This window comes from Telopea speciosissima, unplaced genomic scaffold, assembly GCF_018873765.1.
Source record: "Telopea speciosissima isolate NSW1024214 ecotype Mountain lineage unplaced genomic scaffold, Tspe_v1 Tspe_v1.0579, whole genome shotgun sequence".
Taxonomy (NCBI): domain Eukaryota; kingdom Viridiplantae; phylum Streptophyta; class Magnoliopsida; order Proteales; family Proteaceae; genus Telopea; species Telopea speciosissima.
This window is the reverse complement of record NW_025317915.1, coordinates 1-16756: the sequence shown is the minus strand read 5'-3', so window position 1 is coordinate 16756 and position 16756 is coordinate 1. Positions and strand designations below refer to the sequence as shown.

The 16756-nt window shown below is 38.6% G+C and overlaps 1 long non-coding RNA gene across 1 annotated transcript; it reads right to left on the bottom strand.

The window, feature by feature from the left end:
* Positions 1 to 2349: 2349 nt before the first annotated feature.
* Positions 2350 to 15770, bottom strand: LOC122648207. Its single transcript, XR_006331035.1, has 4 exons — positions 15636 to 15770; positions 10796 to 10860; positions 2514 to 2774; positions 2350 to 2431 (listed from the first exon to the last, which is right to left on the bottom strand). It is a non-coding gene; the product is annotated as an uncharacterized LOC122648207 (long non-coding RNA).
* Positions 15771 to 16756: the final 986 nt, after the last annotated feature.

Below are 16756 nucleotides of genomic sequence, written 5' to 3'. Positions count from 1 at the left end.
AATAGACTAAGGTGCTGTCTTAGACAATTAGGTCAGAATATCAACTTGAAACCTAAACAATAACAAATAAAATGTCAACACTAAACCACCAAACGGTTATGATAATATGAAGTCTGGACAAGATCATTGCCCATGGCACTTGGACCCCCGCCCTCCCCCTTCCCCTTCCCCTTCCCCCCCACCTTCTCCCGTTTCTGGAACTCCCTCCCACCCCTTCCCCCCTCCCCCCCCCCCAACCCATGCGGAGATCATCTGGCTTCCCTCCCCGAATGGCCTCTTCACCTTCAGTTCAACCTGGAACCTAGCTAGATCCCAAGCCCCGACTGTCATTTGGCACAAGCTAGTCTGGTTCAAAGGTCACATCCCTAGACATAGCTTCCTAGCCTGGAGAACCCTCAGACTTCGCCTCCCAACCCAAGATTTCCTTCTCCACAGAAGAATCCTAGTTTCCCCCTCTTGTATCTTTTGCTGGACCGGCCATGAAGACATTGGCCACCTATTTTTTGACTACCCCTTCTCTTCTATCATCTGGAAAAAAGCCCTTTCTTTTATTTGGCCTCGCAAAAGGAGACCACTCCCCTTTGCTAGAGAGTGGCTTTGGTTGGACATGAGTTTTCCTGGGCAAACTATATGCGACACTATTGGCAAACTTGTGTTTGGTGCGGCCCTGTTCACATTTGGATGGAAAGAAACCTTAGGAGATGGACATCCAATTCTCGTTCGTTCGACTTGATTTGGAAAGCCATCTTTTTTTGCGTCTCCTCCAAGCTTGGTGTTTTGCCTTTGAAGGCCATTCCGGACACCCCAAGGAACAGGCATATTGTTGTATCCTGGGATTTAGATAGCTCTATTTTGAGAACCCGTTAGTTGGTTCACTTCCCCTTCCCCCTCTTCTCCCTTTGTATATTCCCCCCCCCCCTTTTTCCCTCTTTCTTCTCGTTGGTAATACATTATTTATTCACCAAAAAAAAATGAAGTCTGAAGCCTGAACAGCAGAAGAAAATGAATGAACGGATTCTCTCCAAGTTTAACAATCACTACCATCAGATTATTTTGCAATACCATGAAGGCATGCACGGCAATACCAAAACTCCTAGATATCAGCCAATGAATTAAAGATCAGTTTGGCTGCAACAGGCCCATATTTGAAATATATTCCTGATAAATCAGTGTTGAAAAGGCTGCTGGTTTGTTGATTTCAGCAGCCTGCAACAAGGAAACAAAAATAACTCAGCCTTATCCCAACAAAATGGGGTCGGCTACATGGATCTTTGCCCTCCAATCAGCTCTATTCAACGTCATACTTGATATAAGGCCTAAGCTATGCATGTCTTTTCTCACCACTTCTCCTAATGTCATTTTAGGTTTGCCCCTGGCTCTTTTAGTTCCTTCAATCTGAATCAAACCGCTCCTCTGTACTGGAGCATCCACAAGCTTCCGTTGAACATGGTCATGCCACCTCAAACGACTTTCTCGTAGATTATCATGTATCGGAACTACACCCAAATCAGCTCTAAAACGATCATTCCTTACTTTATCCTTCTTAGTTTTGCCACTCATCCATCTCAACATCCTCATCTCCACTACACTGAGTTTGTCTATATGATGCTTCTTAACTGCCCAACATTCCGCACCATACATCATAGCCGGTTGTATAACTGTCCTATAAAACTGAAGTCCCCTCCATATTCCTCTCTCCAAAACTATATCCTCAATGTACTCTTTCATAGCGTCTACAATCACTTTCAACATGTCCATTCAGATCTCCCACTATGATACTCTTTTCTCCTTGACTAAAACCTTGAACTAATCCATCCATGTGCTCCCAAAATGGCATCTTACTATTTTCATCCAATCCCACTACGGATGCGTAAGTGCAAATTATATTGACAGCCTCTTTCTCCAACACAAGCTTGATGGATATAATCCTATCACCATATCTTTTAACATCCACAACATCATTTTTTAAATCTTTATCCACTACTATGCCCACTCCATATCTACTACTTTTATCCCCCATACACCAAAGTTTAAAGTCATCAAACTCCTTAGCTTTTTTTACTCTTCCACCTAGTCTCTTGAATACAAGCTATGTTAATCCTTCATCTTGCAAATCCATATATTTCTATAAAATAAAATTTACATAAACAGGGTACATAGACCACAGATTCAGGCCCAAAAACAAATGTAGGGTCACATGGTCAACAGGCAATACGTATCATAATACTTCAGAGATTTTCACATCCAGGAGACCATAAGAATTAAATCAGAAATGTTAATCCTCTGATACACAATAGCCAATAAATATTGTACCGAACCTATTAATAGAAGGGTTAAAAAAATGCAGAACTTACCGAAGCGAATTCACTTCTAGGATAACATGGTCCTGTTCCACTCCTTCATGAACAGCCCTAAGAAAAGTGGCTGCCACCTGCAAATTATGAAATTCAAAATTGAGGTTAGGTAGATAATATAAGGAATGCCTATCGGTATTTTATTCCCATATAAATCACCTCTTTCTCAAAGTAGGCAGAATCATCTTTAAAATCTTCATTATCATCATCTTCAGAAATAGTGCCATCAGAATCATGTATTAGCTCTCCAGAAGGTGGAAGATTACCGCCATCTTGAATAGATAAATTTAGTTCTTCATGAGTAGCACGTGCCAACTCTGAAAGCTTATCAGCAGGAATGGGAGCAATTGAATGCCTCCATTCTTCTTCATGTCCTCCCTCACAAAATGACCAAATATAACCAGCTCCTGAAGTCCCAACCTGAGAAAGAATAGTTTAAAAGTGCAAGACCAATTGAATGGAAAGAATAAGACTCCCAATCTATTCCTAGCCTAAGGAAATAAAAGATGAAAGTTCAATGGTTTGCTGGCTCATGCCAACAGTAATAATCAAGTTTTGCACATTAGATTGCAAAACAGACAAAAATTGAATAAGTAAAAACAACATGCATCTTAAGGGCCTCCAGAAGGATTGGCACTGCAATGCAATACCCTTCTGAAATGCAAACCATTAACTACATCCAATAGGCCCTTCAGAAGGAACCCACCAAGGTTCCATACATCTAACAGTACTTCAAAGGCATTAAAGCTTCTCCAGACCATGGTTCAAGATTTTGGTAGAAACCACCAAAATCTTGCAAAATATTTCGGTTTCAAAGATCGAAACGAAATGGCATGTGGATAGAAAAATGTGTTGGGGACTACATCAACGCATCTACAGCGAGACTCAGTTTGATCATGCTGCACAGAATGCCAACAATAGTGCATGTGTCCCCTCCCATTCAGGCTACTCGAGAGGCCCATGCCTCCGATTCAGACTAGATGTGGAGGATGACTCAGCAGATTTACCATTTCAGTCGAATTTCAGTTCCGTTCAAAATTTTCATATTGTTTCTGCGAAACGATAGCTTAACGTATAATAATTGCAAGGTTTCGATCAAAATGGGTCAAAATTTCAACCCATTTCATGAGGTTCCAAGTGTTTGACAATTTTGACCATGAGGGAAATGGCTAGAAAACCCTAGCATTCCAGATTTTTTGGCCAAATCAGCTCCATTTCTTGGTACAAAACAGTGTTGGGGACTACATCAATGCATCTACAGCAAGACTCAGTTCGATCATGCTGCACAGAATGCCAACAATAGTGCATGTGTCCCCTCCCATTCAGGCTACTCGAGAGGCCCACGCCTCCGATTCAGACTAGATGCGGAGGATGATAAATGGAGATAAAATGTTACAAGCTTGTTTGGAACACTTGGAGGCTTAAGCATGGAGGAGTAATGTAGTCCTAGGAACCAAACCAGGATCTGTTATCCAAAGGGTGACTCAATTTAGGGTTTAAAACCAAGGAAAGGCTAATTTAGATTTAGGGTTCTATGGGATTTAGGGCATGGAAGTTAGGGTTAATGTTAGATTTTTAATTTACTAAAATCAGTGAACTAATAAACTGAAATTAGCAACCAGTAAGGTGTGGACAGAATCGGCAGCAAGTAATGGGGAAATAAAGGGAAAACTAGGGTTAAGGTTAAGAAGAGGTGTTAATTTGCTGATTCTAGTGAAGTACTAAGTTGAATTCAGCAAACCAAACAAGCTAAGACAGAATCGGCAGCAAGGTTTTAGAGAAAAAGGATAAAAACTAGGGTAGGGGTTTAGAAAGGGAAAATAGGGTTAATGGGGTTTGGCTGGGCAGAATTGACCCATCTTTGGATCAAGTTCCCTATTGGAGCTGTTGATCACTCGGCCAAAGTTTGGGAGAATTCCCATGGTTGGAAGTGGCTGAACTGAAAGGAGATCTAGGGTTTGTGACGTGAACTAACTGGTTGATGAAGAAAGCCTTGATATCAGATTGCTTGACAGTAGAATGACAATGGAGATGTAACGAAGAACCAAACGATCCACCCGGGCTTCCCATTGCAAGGTGTCAATCGGATCAAACACTGGTTCCTTCAAACACTCCACCCGAGCTTCCCACCGCAAGGTGTCAATCGGATCAAACATCGATTCCTTCAGCCTTGAACAAACACAAGACAAATCTTCAATGAAGAAGAAGAGGAGCAGCAAAAAGCTTTTCATTAATCAAAATCCAGCTCCAATGCTTGCCCCCCTTACAACCTTAAATAAAAGACTCAAAAATAGACTCCCACACTAAAAAGGAAAGGCCCAACCCAATCCTTAACCTATTAGGTACTTAAACTGAGTAGGAAATTGAAATACTGAAGGAAATAGACTCAAAACATGGCTGGACTTATAGAGTCCTAATCCAGCCCAACTTACATTGTTTAAAAGCAAATAAAAGAAAACTACAAAAATCACTTAAATTGAACCACTGGTTGAACCAGCTTGGACCCGGTTCAATTTAAAAACAGGAGACTTCAAAAATAAAACTATTGAAACAAAACTAGCTAATCCTGTATGCAACCTTATTACCCATGGGATCAAAGACCCAACATGTATATAACCCAACCCTAGACTAATTCCCATTAAAATAAGCCTCTTTTGGTGATGTATCTGCATTAAGGAGAGTTGTGGATATGGTGGGCATGGACAGACAAGACATTGGCGTGCACCCTCCTTTTTCCACAGCGGGCTGTAGTGCAGAGTATGGTGTGTAGACCAGTATACCTCTTCATCATTCCCCGCCCCCCAAGCAACCATATCCGCCTGGTCCACCAAGCAAATACAGTGGTTCCACATTTGCATCATCTTCTCGACCCGGTGATCTATATCCTATGTTGGGTTACCTAAAGTATGTTGACGATGACACATGCCATGTTATTGTGTTAGACTTCGAGTGTTTCTTCAGGCATACCATGACATGGTCGTCTTTTGTGATATAGTCAGAGGAACGGTTTCAACAGAGAAAGCAATCATCTAGAGGTTTTGAGGTTCTTCACAACTCTATGCAGTACTGACAGAGTAGGAGGAATGGTTTCGTAGGGTAGGGGCATCAATAGTTGTACTTGACTACTTGTAAGTGGACTATTAAATGGTTTTACTTCATTTGTAGTTCATATTTTAGTTGTTGTAATTGAATTTTGTATGTTCTAGACTTCTAATACTAAATTATATGTAGAATATGCTATATTAGAAAAAAGTATACAGCAGGGTCAGCGTACACTAGCAACCTAGGTTCCTAACCAACCTACCATTTTGGGTGTGTGTTTTCACAATCTAAATGTTCCAAAATGTTTAAAGATGCTTAATTAGAGTTTCTCAAAAGTTTAAGGCCAAAATATGGCCATTTGACCACCGAAATGGTCGAATGAATTGTGCAGCCGAAAGGGGAGTGAAATCTGATCACAACATGAAATATTTTAGATCTTCAACTATTCTCCAGACTCCCTGATCTTCACAGCATCAGTTTCTGATGGTAAAACAAAGATAAAAAGATCTGCTACCCAGACAAGAGAGTAATATGGAGGGGCATTTCCACATCCTAGATAGCCATCTTCCAATTAGATCTGGCTATGGTTCCAGACAGGGAAACGGAGTTGGTAAAACAGTCATCCATAAGCAAGTCTACCCACCTTAGCCCCCTAAAAACAACTCATTGAATATACAAAGGGTGAATAGCTACTGGACAATATCATGACAGCTATACACACTAGAATCATGCCCTTGAGTAATGCAGAACTTTAAAATGTTATATGTTTAAGGTATCCTTTTCCTTCTAAAAAGAAAACGGAAATTTTCTATGTGAAACTTTGCAATCTGGCCTCATACCCCTTCGGTGTGAAGATCATTGGACCAATATTTTCAGGCATACGGAAATTAGGACAGAGCTTCAATAACTATATAAGCATAAAACTAATGTGTCATACTATGAAATTACGAGAGGATTATTGAAACCCACTTGAGACAATAAACTACTATTATGGAGAACCAATTTGGTTTTATGCCAGGAAAATCCACAATAGAAGCTATTGACTTAAGACACTCATGGAAAGATTTAGAGATTGCAAGAAGGATCTCCATATGGTCTTTATTGACCTAGAAAAAGCGTATGACAGAATCCCTAGAGAGTTAATCTGGCAAGTACTAGAGAAGAGAAGTGTTTCAAGTAAAAATGTAGACATAATTAAAGATATGTATGATGGTATGATCACTTGTGTAAGAACTATAGGGGGTCAAGGAAATGAATGCCCAATTACAATTGGGTTACATCAAGGATCATCTTTAAGCCCTAATTTGTTTTCGCTTATAATGGATGATTTAATCATAAACATTCACAATGAGGTTCCTTGATGTATGTTTTTTGCTGATGCTATTGTTTTGGTGGATGAGACAAAAGCAGGGATTAAAGCCAAGTTGGAGTTATGGAGATCCACCTTGGAATCAAAAGGTTTTAAGATAAGTAGAACGAAGATGGATCATATGAAGTTACACTAGGACGGATAATGAGGTGGTGCAAATTGACGGGAGGGAGATTCCGCAAAGTGATTATTTTATGTATCTGGGCTCAATCATAAATAACGAAGGTGATATGGAAGATGATGTTTCACAGAGAATTAAAATAGGACAGATGAAGTGGAGAGGTGCGTCCGCAGTGCTATGTGATTGACATATTCCTTTAAAAGTCAAAAGGAAAATTTTATAGGACAATCATACGACCGACTATGATGCATGGTTCCAAATGTTGGGCAGTTAATAAGCATCATATAGATAAACTCAGTGTAGCAGAGATGAGGATTTTGAGATGGATGTGTGACAAAACTAGGAAGGACAAAATAAGAACTGATCATTTTAGAGCTGATTTGGGAGTAGCTCCAATTCAATGTAAGCTACGAGAAAGTCGTTTGAGGAGGCATGGCCAAGTTCTACAGAGGCCTTTTAATGCTCCAGTATGGAGGAGCGATTTGATTCAGATTGAAGGGACTAAAAGAGCCACAGGCAGACCTAAAATGAACCTAGAAGAAGTGGTGAGGAAAGACATGCATATTTTAGGCTTTGTATCAAGTATGACTATGAATAAAAGCTGATTGGAGGGCAAGGATCCATGTAGCCGATCCATTTAGTTGGGATAAGGCAGAGTCGTTGTCGTTGTAGGGAGACTAAGACCAAAATGGACCAAATGCAGGGGGAGCAGTTCTGAAACAATAGGAAGACAAGGTGATGCAGATCCAAGCATCCACAAGCTGAAGATGCTGCCCTAATCATAGGGCCATAGTTAGGAGCCTTAGTTATTTCCATACTTAGTTTTTTCAGCTTTAGTTATTTCCCAAACTAAGTTTTTTTCAGTTTAATCGTAAACTCTTAAACTGAACCGGTTCATACTTGGTTCAATTTAAGTGAATTAATCCTATTGGCTGTTAGGTTCTTATTTCTTATTGGTTACTTAGGAATCTTTTTAATTCAAGTGTTTTAATTGTTTTAAGTTGTTTTAATCATACCCCTCCACGATTTCTGAAGAGGGAAGAGTAGTAATAGATTTAGGACTTAGGCCATTGGCCTACCCCACAATATTCAGATTTTAAAATTTTCGATTCTGCTTGCTACCATGAATGCTGCTGCCTTGCTCCTTTGAGAGTTTGCCTTATGAGTAATATCAAGGTTGCCTTGTGAGTAATATCAAGGTGAGGGATTGGTGGATCTCCAATCGACTCCTTGCATCTTGTAGATCGGGAGGTCCTTCTTCTAGTTCTTAGAAGCTGCTGCCTGCCTGCCATTGAAGAACCTACATATTCCAGTAAGTATTTTACAGTTTTTAGTTATCCCCTTCTTCTCCTAATCCTCTACAGCCAACCCTAACTTCCCCCCTTCTATTTTATTTGAATTCCTTAAACCCTAAACCACTTACAGCCTTCATTCACCATTAAAATTCCTCCATAATTATATTACAGCACCCTCTCACCAACTCCTGTACTCGATCCGGTTCCAAGCCCCTTCCCTCCTTCAAAACCCTAGAAACTATCATTCCCCCACAAGCTGCCGAAACCCTAACTCATCTTAAATCTGTCCAGCTTCATTCCTCTATTAGAATTCCACCATATTTGAACCATAGCTCCTTCTTAGCACCCCCTACACTCGACCCTAACTTCTGGCCTATCCCAACAGCTAAACCCTAGTTCCCCTCATCTTTGTAAAACCCCAACTAACCCTAAATTTTCCATCCAGCCATATCCAACCATCAAAACCTCACCCAACTTTGGCCGAACCACCCTACCACTACCCTTAACACTCAACCAAAACCCATCACTGAAATCTACCTCTAAACCCTAAATCCTAACATCCCCTTCTTCCCCAAAACCCAAAACCCTAATTTTCTAAGTTTCAAATCCTCACTCAAACCTTACCAAACCTACAACATTAGACTCCTAAAAACCTGCCTAGCTTTACTAAATAAGATCCAACCCTATTACCCTAAAGCTAACCCTAATTCTGACCTAATTTCCCAATTCTGCCCCAATTGACCAGCAGATTGTGAGATCCTGATTTACCTGGCTCCGAGTAGACCCTTTGTCCATCTAGGACTACATTACAAGGAGTTGAAATAAATTGGAGTGGCAGAACTTGAAGAAAAAAAACCTTCTCTAGAAGCATTTGCTGCCTGAGTGTGGATGTCTGACTTTCATGCTTTTTTCCGCATTTCTTAGCTGCTTTTTTCTTTTTTGTTTTTGTAGGCAGTAGGCCAAGGGAAGTAGTGATACTGATTAATCACATAAATAGGCTTATTTTAGTGGAAATAAGCCTTAGGTTGGGTTCTCTATATGTTGGGCCTTTGATCGATAGTTGTCTAGGTGATGCCTAGGCACCTTGGTCGCCTTGTTGGTTGCGCCTTGTATCTAGGCCCCCTCCAACACCATGGATTGCCTAGATGCTGTGGCAACTATGCTTTGATCCAATGGATTTTATTGTGGTCGACCACTTTAATGGGTCTAAATTATAGGTAAGAAGAAGGAAAACAGGATTTACTTTATTACATTAGTCTGAGTTGCTCTATTTCATTAAGTAATTCTTATTTACTTGGTTGTTAAAGATTGATAGAGTCTTGTATGAATAGAATTCCAATTCCAACATCGGATAGAGTTTTAATCATATGGGACACTTATTATCTGGTTATTAAAGAAAGAGTTTTGTTCTTATGGAACACAAGTGTTTCCTATGTTTAGTCTACTTTCCTTTACAATTGTAAGCACACTTTTAGTTTTTATATGTTGATGTAAAGGCCTAAAGCCTCCATACATTTTGAGTTGATGAAGTTTGACTTGTTTCCTTTCAAGTTCTGTGGTGATTCAGTTCCAACCCCCTATTGTGGTGATTCAACAGGTTTATTGGTGGTGATTCCGATCGATACCTTTAGTGGTGATTTCAAGGTCATACAGTTCTCTTCTTATTCTTATTTCTTTATTTTTCATCATTGTTTCAGGTTAGTACATTCAAATTCCAATATTGTATTATTCATTCCCACTTGCTGAATTTCTGTTGCTACTGTTTTCCACCAGAGATATCAGATCTAATCCCTATTTCAGGAACCGGATTATCCCATAAACAAACCCGAGTACTTAATCCTGTGAATCATTGGGTTAATTCCTATTGCCTTACTCTGTTACTCAGTTACTTGCTGGAATATTCAAGTTAAACCCTTGATCTGAGATATCGTACCACTTAGTTCTTGAATCTGATCTCAGATTCTGATCCGTAGGTATTCTTGAATATTATTTGCTGCTTGGATTAGTCTGGCATTGCTGTTCCGAGATCAGTCCATCTTAACTGATATCAGATCTCAATTCTTGAGACCTCTCCTCAATTGGGGACTCTTCTGTAACTTGGAATCTGATCGTTGGATTGATCCCATCTTTTGATATTATGTTCTTCTAATAGGACAGAGTAATCCATTACATTCTGGTGCACATCTGATATTCTGATCTCGGGCTCTATTCCTTCACTGTGATTCTGGTTTTCCAAAGGATTCTGAATTCCTAAGCCCTAGGTTATTTAGACTCTATCAAGTAGGGTATGGTTGATGTAGTACACTTCTTGTTTTAGAGGTAGGAAGTGGTGGGGACTGGGGCTGCAGTTTTTTTTTAGCCTTTACTTTCCCTTTGGGATTATCGTCTATCCTTTTTGTATCTCATTTGCTCTAACAAACACCCTTTTGTGCCAATAAAAATAAAGGGAAAAAATAACTTTTACAATTCATTAATTATAAAGAAAAAATTTGTACCAATTAATATAAGATTTGAAAGAATACTACACTATTGCAACACATGAAGAAGAAAACTTTATGTCCGAAAAAGTATAGATAGATGATTTAGAGACGTTTAAAAAAAAAAAGTAGCTAACCTCAGGTGTGTCAGATGAATTGGGTATCGGCTCCCCTTTAGCAACATCCAGTGGGTCATTGATTGCTGCACATTTGGGAACAAATAATAAAGCATGTCATTATATAAAATATAAATCAACCAATATCTATCAATTATTACATATCTCTATTGACTCATCTATATATAACAAATCATAAATCGACACAAACAATAAAAGGGGGGATTTAACATATTATCCTTTATATGGATAAATAACACGATATAATTGAGAGCAAAAGAGGTACTTAGTAGTACATAGAATACAAACTACATAAAAAACACAACACAAACATCCCTCAGATGAACAATCCCTCAGCCCCATCCAAGTCCAAGAGAAACTAGCTGCATGCCACAATTGTATAGAATTGCTATTTGCTATACTAGTAGTAGTAACTGTAATGGATACATTAAAAAAAAATACTAGGACATCTTGGGTCCCCTAGCCTTGACACCTATGAATCTTGGTGGAACAACATGTTGGAGACTACTACAACACATCTACAGTGACGATTTGGTGCATTTGAGCGAGAATTGTTGAAGATTCAAACTTTGAGGGGAATACCCTTTTAACCTAAAGTTAATTTTGCAAAAAAATAGGGTATATATTCAGTGGTTGGACTTCCACTTTTTATATGTTTAGATATTGTGGATAGTATCTCATTCCTAGACCCCCAGCAACAATATCAGTCTGGTCCACCAAGCAGCAACAGCTAATCCACATTTGCATCATCTTCCTGACCTGGTGATCTATCTCTGAGGTTGGGGCATAGAGCATGTTGATGATGAGACCTATCAGGCTGTTGTGATGAACTTCGATCTTTTCTTCAGAAAAAGTATGACATGGCCTTCTTTTGTGACAGAGTCGGAGAAACAGTTTCAATTGCAGAAGCAATCTTCCTCAGCTTTTGAGCCCGCCGAGAACTCTATGTGGTACTGACCATAGTTGTCACGTCGTCACGGCGATCCAAGTCGATGGAGGGGTGTCATGTCGATATATCGACATGTCGCCCGCCATGGCGATCATATCGACCATGTTTAATTTTTTATTTTCTCTATTTTTAATGTCATTTAGTATGCTATAATATATACCCTATAACATAAAAAATTGACATGAAAGTGTACTACTAATCTACTATGGTTTAATTCATGAAAGTGTATATCCATTAGTGTATATGAAATCATAGATTATCAAATAATTGATAGCCATAGTCTTGCTGATAGTAAAGTTGAAAAATCATGAGAGTTGAGATATGATTCATATGAAAGTGACTACAAAAGTAACAAAACAAAAAAACAATTACAAGAACGTAATTTATATGGAGTGAATAAAGCTAATAAACCGCCCATCTAAATAAATAAAAAAATTTGCTGATGCGAATATGTGATTGTGTATTAGTCAATAGTGTATTAGTGTTTTCTTTTTTATGTTTTTTTAATTTTTTTTATGTTAAGGAAAAAGCATTAAAATAAAAAATGGTTAAAAAAATTTATTGTTAAAAAATTAAATTTTATAATTTGAAACAACCATGTCGCCCGATATGGCCATATGCCGTGGTATGGCATCCATGGCGGCGCCATGGCGACGACATGGAGGCCATATCGGTCGATATTCTTACAGCATCCATATCGGTGGTCGATATGCCCATTTCTCCAGCAATATGACGCCATGGCGTCGATATGGCGATGCCATGACAACTATGGTACTGACATAGAGTTGGAGGAATAGTTTCATAGGGGTCTTTTGAGTTTCACCTTGTTTGACGGTTGTACATTTATAGTTCTAACACTTGCACACTTGTATGTGTACTCATAAACAAGGATTAAAGTATCGGTATCGGGTATCGTATCGGAAGGGTGATTTTAAGAGACATCGTATCATATCGAAGAGAAGCAAGATACACAAGGAAATGTTTAGGATACATGCGAAATACAATGTTGAAGCATAAAACACTATAAATAAGTAATATATAAAAAATAGTTTATAAGAGATGTATCAAGTGTATTGATCAATATCAACCATATTGGGTCATGTATCGACCCTATATAATTGATACTTTTTTTGGGTAGCATATCGTGCCGTATCGTATCGGTACCCTAAAAATAAGATACGTATCTGTTAGTATCAGCGAATAAGTTAAGAGACTTAAAATCATGCTCATAAGTTGCCACACTTGACATTTAATAATATTAAATGGTTTTTCTTCATGTGTAATACATATTTTAATTGTTTAATTGAATTTTATGTGTAACAGTACTAAATTATGTGTAGCATAGGCTATATTTGGGAAAGTATACAGCAAGATACGCCGTATACTACCAATCTAAGGTATGAAACCAAACTAGAATTTTGGGTGAGTGTTTTAACAATCTAAAGGTTCCATTATGTTTAGACATACTTAATTAGGGTCTCTCTGAAGTTTCGGCCCAAAATATGACCATTGGACCACCGAAATGGTCAAAGGAAACTAACCACAGAAACATACAGGAATTCAACCAGGTTTCGATCGAAATCCAAAAATATTTCTGTTTCGACCAATGTATCTTCTCGGACCTTGGATGCAGATCGGAAAATAGAAAAAAAGCAGAGAACCACAGATTAGAAAGATGTGATGCAGGAAGGTCAAAGAAACCTAATTAACCAGTGGGTAACAGGCCCATCAGAAAAGGGATTCAAAAACATGAATTATTGTTATTGATGGGAGCTGACATGTGCATCAGGGGACAAATATCAAGAACTAACTGTAATTAATACAGGTTGGGCTGAATCTTTAACCATGGTGATGCAGAACTAAAAGCAGGATGTTCGGGTGGTGAGCTTACCTTGCTTATATCTCAAAGCTATATCCAAGATCTGTTATAGAAAACCAGGCAGCAGAAAATATTCTTCAGTACCTGTAGCAATCAACAGAAAAGGAGAGGAAGCAAGGTATCGCACAAAGAGAAATATGAAGGAGAAAGAAGGGGCTGAACAAGGAAGTAGCAGATTGCTATCCAAGAAGAATTTTCATATCAATAGAAGAGAAGATTAGCAGTATCAATCTGGCTAGGGAGAGGAAAATAGGATGGAAGGAAACCGTGGGGGAGGGAAGAACGAGGAGAGAGAAGAGATCACAAGGGAAGAGAATCACTCTCAATTTCAAAATTTCCCAAATCTATTCCATTTTCAAAACCGTGGACAGGTGAGTTGGTTACATACTTACATTGCAATTTTAAAAAATAGAGATAAAATCTCCTAAATTGACTCCACTAATGAGACTTAGCCTTCCTAAACTAAATTAAACGCTATCTTAAGAGGACTCTTCTAGATTAAACTAACTTGGCTACTTAATAGCACATGGGACCCACACAATCTTATCCATGTACTTAATCACGAGTGCCCTTTTAAATCCCAATTTTTGGACTTATAAAAGAGGCTCATAACATTATTAAACACAAAAGTAACAAGTCCAAGGCCCATAGAACCCAGCACTGGGCCAAAATAAAGTATTCCAAGGCCAAATTGACCATTTGACCCGATTGGACACCCTTAACTGCATCACATGGGGGGCAAAAAACCATTGGTCCAGGAGGACCTGTTGAGACTTGCAATTAATTAAACACAGAGAATATAAAGCTTGATTTGGCCAGATGGTGAATCTAGTCTGCAGAACAGGTTTGATATTAGCAGAATAAGAATCTTAAAGAGGCATATCCAGTCCTGAACAATATATGCCCAAATGGACCTGAGATTAAGAAAAACAAGAGTAGCCAGAGTCTGAAATCAGACTGACAGAATTAAAAGGAGATGATTTAACAGAAAAGAATAAGAAAAAGAAAGCAGACAAATCAGATCCACGGTCACAAAATAAAAGAGGGGAATAGAAGATCCGACCAATTGATTTGAAATCCATTAACCTTCAATCTGAACAAATAAGTAACAGCAAGTACACAAGAGGAAGAAGAAATGGAATTGTTAGGAGAAAGGGATGGAGAGAAAGAGCAAATAAAAGAGGAAAGAAGCTAGCCTCCATACAGGTTACGTAGGCACAGCCACCACAATATGTTCCATTATCCGAATGCCCACCAAAAATGTTGGGATTACAGTCTCATACAGAAGACTAAAAGTTCTCTATCCTTGGGACTTTGAAATGTTTAAGACATCCTAAATTAACTAAATTTAAGAATCCAAATAAAAGTAGTAAACAAACTCAATAACTGCCAAACGATAGAGCAAACCCAATTTAAAGAAAATTCTACACTGTTGACTTTGACTACCAGCAGCACTAGGCTCACTAATTAAAGATTTATTAAAAAAAAAAGGAATTACATAGACTCCTTTATAAAAAATGATATATAGCCCGGCCGACAATTCAATAGACTGTAATTGAAGATCAGGCCACACAAATTGCAGCAGGATGCTCCTGCATCAAGAAGGCTGCCCTGGAAATTATATTTCTTCAAATTGAAATTTAACAGTCAATCCTGTATTGGTATTGCTCCAAACTCTTATCTTTTTCCAGATATCTGTGACAGAGCATGAAACATTTCTAATATGAACAATAGTTCTCCACTCATGGCTGAAATTCCAACCTTCAACTAGAAACAGTCACTGTTTTCTATATCATCGTCCATAAGAGTCTTGGAGACTCACTAGACAACTAGTTTGATATACAGCATGCAGAGAACAAGAATTTAAAAGTAAAATAAAATGAAATGAAATCCACAGATTAAAAACTGGTGAATTGGGAGCAATTGCAATCATATTGGAGCAATTACAGTCTATAGAAGCAGAAAAACTAAACAAGAAAATGGGGAAGTTATATGTAGCCATAGAACTCTACATGGACTATCTACAGCACCACTGCTACTGTCAGCATACTCAAGCTCTTCATCACTGTCTTGGTTTATTGGTTGGGGAAGCACAGACACCTTAGAGTAAGCTGGAACGACAAATTGTTGTCCAACTACAACCTGGATCACAAGAAACATTTAGAGACATCTTTATGGAACTTAAAGTTAGAGAAAAGAGGATTCAAAAACATTAATATAATAATATCTGACCATATCTTTGAACTTCACCACTTATATGAGTAAATTCCAGTCGTATGAAATTTTTTTTAAAAAAAAGCATCACATGTATCAGAAATATACGAGCACTTCACTATGAAACAGAAAGAAAAAAAAATTAGGTGAGTGAACATAGAAATGTTTCAACTATATAATTTTCATTTCTTATGATTAAAAATAAAGGGCGTACCCAGTGTACGAGGTTCTCGCCACTTCTGGGTCTGGGGAGGGTCATAATGTACGCAGCCTTACCCCTGCTTTTGCAGAGAGGCTGTTTCCAGACTCGAACCCGTGACCACTTGGTCACAATGGAGCAACCTTTACCGTTGCACCAAGGTCCACCCTCTCTTATGATTAAAAATATTAATTGTTAGAAGTATGTAAATGAAGGGCATATTGGTAAAGAATCCCTCCCGGGATTAGCATCAGCCAGTATGGCGTTAAAACCGAGAGGGCCTCCCATCCTCTCTTTTGGTTCCCATTTTACCCCTGTAAAAGTTGCTTCTATATATTGAGATTGCTGGCCTCTCTCAGATTAGAGAGCCAGCCTTTCCCTCACTTTCTTCTCCTCTTTTCTTCTTCTTTCCCTTTTCTCTTCTTCTTCTCTGCTATTTACATGGCATCAGAGATCATCTGATCGAGAAGGACATGCTTCTACTTCTTTATCTCAGTCCCTTTCTTATTTCTTAGACAAACTAAGAAGGGGTGATCGACTTCATTTTGAGGTCTCTTTAGGGGCTCTTCTCTGTCGTAGGGATTTTTACCCCATTTCTGGAATCTTGAAGGAGTTTGCAGACTGCTATGATGGTTTAGAGACATTGATTTATACCTACCTTCAGGTTGGAAGTCTTTTGTATCAGTTTTTGGTTGTTTGAGCTAAATTTCTGGACTGTTT